Source organism: Bos javanicus, chromosome X (assembly GCF_032452875.1).
Source record: "Bos javanicus breed banteng chromosome X, ARS-OSU_banteng_1.0, whole genome shotgun sequence".
In the NCBI taxonomy this organism is placed as follows: domain Eukaryota; kingdom Metazoa; phylum Chordata; class Mammalia; order Artiodactyla; family Bovidae; genus Bos; species Bos javanicus.
Window position 1 is genome coordinate 132,392,273 of NC_083897.1, and position 2,721 is coordinate 132,394,993.

Consider the following 2,721-nt stretch of genomic DNA (forward strand, 5'->3'; position numbering starts at 1 on the left):
TTTCCTGTGTTTATTTGCCATCTGTATATCCTCTTCCGTGAAATGTCTATTCATGTCTTTTGCCCATTTTCTAATTGGATTCTTTGTATTTTACTGTTGAGTTTTGAGAGTTCTCTATGTATTCTAGACAATAGTGCTTTGCTGGATATGTGATCTGCAAATATTTTCTCCCAGTCTACAGCTTGCCCCTGTATCCTCTTTCAGGGTTCTCATAGGGCAAAAGTTCTTAATTTTGGTAAAGTTCAATTTATCAGTTTTTCTTTTTATGGGTCTTGCTTTGGTGTCAAGTCTAAGGATTTCTTACCTAGCTCTAGCAAAAATCTTCTGCTATGTTTTTTTCTAATATGTTTTATAGTTTTACATTTTGCATTTAAGTTTGTGATCCAGCACCATTTGTTAAAAAGGCTATCTTTCTTTTGAATTGTTTTTGCACCTTTGTCAAAAATCATTTGGACGTATTTATGTGGTTCTTTTTCTGGGTTCTTTATTCTGTTCCATTGATCCATGTGTCTATCTGTCAACCACATTGCTCTGATGATGGTAGCTATTTAGTAAGCATTAATGTTATATGGGGAGAAGGCAATGGCACCCCACTCCAGTACTCTTGCCTGGAAACTATTTCTACCACTTTATTCTTATTTTCCCAAATAGTTTTAACTATTCTAGTTCCTTTACCTTTCCCTATATATTATAGAACAATCTTATCTATAACTACAAAAAAATCTTGCTGGGATTTTGATAGGAATTGCATTAATCCTGCATATCAATTTAGTGAGCACTGATATTTTTTGTATGTTGAATCTTTCATGCCATGGGCAAGGTATGTCACTCCATTTATGTGTATATTATTTGATTTTTTTCATCAATGTTTTGTAGTTTTCAGCATGGAAGTCCCACACATGTTTTGTTAGATTTGCACATAAGTTTTTAATTTATTTTAGGGGTTATAAATGGTATTGTATTTCTAATTTCAGTGTTCATATATTCATTGCTAGTATATAGAAATGTGACTGACTTTTGTGTGTTCACTTTATATACTGCCGCCTTACTGAACTCATTCATTCTAGGAGTGTTTTGTAAATTTCATTTTCTACATAGACAGTCATCTGCAGATAAGGACAGTTCATTTTTTTCTTTCCAAACCCTATACCTCATTGCTTTTTATTTTCTTATTATGCTGGCTAGAACCTCCAGTACTATCTTGAATAAGAATGGTAAGAGAAGACATTCTTACCTTTTCCTTGATCTTAGAAGGAAAGCAGCCAGTCTTTCATCATTAATGTAATCAATAGTTTTTTAGTAGGTGTTCTTTATCAAGTTGAGGAAATCCCCCTCTATTCCTAGTTCTGAGATTTTTCATTTATTGTAAAAGGGTGTTAAATTTTGTCAGATACTTTTTCTGCATCAATTGATATGTTCATATGATTTTAATTCTTTAGCCTGTTATTATGATTGATTTTTAAATTTGAACCAACCTTGCATCCTTAGAATAAGACCCATGGGGGCACAGTGTTTTTTGTGTGTGTGTATTAGTGACTTTGTTCACAAAATATTGTTAAAGGTTTTTGTATCTATATTTATGAGAGATATACTTTTTTTGATACTGGCTTTGTCTTGTTTGGTATCATAGTAATACTAGTTTAATAAAATTAATTAGAAATGTCCCTTCCTCATCTGTTTTCTGGAAGAGATTATATAGAATTGGTGTTCAGTATTCTTTAAACATTTGATACATTTGCCAATAAAACCATCTGGGCCTGGAGATATCTTTTGGTGTAGTTTTAAAAGTACAGATTGGATTTCTTTAATAGTTATAGTGAAGTGAGTGAAGTCGCTCAGTCATGACCAACTCTTTGCAACCCCATGGACTGTAGCCTACCAGGCTCCCCTCTCCATGGGATTCTCCATGCAAGAGTACTGGAGTGGGTTGCCATTTCCTTCTCCAGGGGATCTTCCCAACCCAGGGATCGAACCCGGGTTCCCTGCATTCCAGGCAGACGCTTTAACCTCTGAGCCACCAGGGAAGCATAAAGAAAAGAGAGGCCGTCTCTGTGTGTGTATGTTTATCCTTGAGCAAGTATCAGCATGCTGAGGGTGAACGTGAACGTGAACGTGAAGTCACTCAGTCGTATCCGACTCTTTGTGACCGCATGGTCTGTAGCCTACCAGGCTTCTCCGCCCATGGGATTTTCAAGGCAAGAATACTGGAGTGGGTTGCCATTTCCTTCTCCAGGAGATCTTCCCGACTCAGGGATTGAACCCGGATCTCCTGCATTGTAGGCAGACGCTTTACCGGCTGAGCCACCAGACGCTTTTAATAGTTATAGGGCTATTCAAATTATTGCTGGGTGAGTTGTACTTGTTCCTACTTTTTGATGACTTGGTCCATTTCACTTAAGTTGTCAAATTATATGCATATAATTTTTATAGTATTTCCTTATCCTTTTATGTCTACAGAGTCTGTTATGATAACCCCTGTTTAATTCCTGATATTAGTAATTTGTGCTTTGCTCTTTTATACTTTTCAGACTCACTAGATGTTTGTCAATTTTATTGATGTTTTAAAAACCCAGCTTTTGTTTTATTGATTTTCTCTTTTGTTTTTCTGTTGTCAATCTCATTGACTTTTGTTCTTATTATTTCCTTCCTTCTGCTTGCTTTGGGCTTATTTTACTCTTCTTTTTTCTTAGTTCTTGAGGTGAATACACATATTATTTATTT

General features: G+C 35.4%; 1 non-coding gene across 1 annotated transcript; it reads right to left on the reverse strand.

Annotated features, from left to right (window-relative positions):
• Positions 1-1,952: 1,952 nt before the first annotated feature.
• Positions 1,953-2,024, reverse strand: TRNAS-GGA (transfer RNA serine (anticodon GGA)). The gene has a single exon. It is a non-coding gene; the product is annotated as a tRNA-Ser (tRNA).
• Between the last annotated feature and the right edge of the window lie 697 nt (positions 2,025-2,721).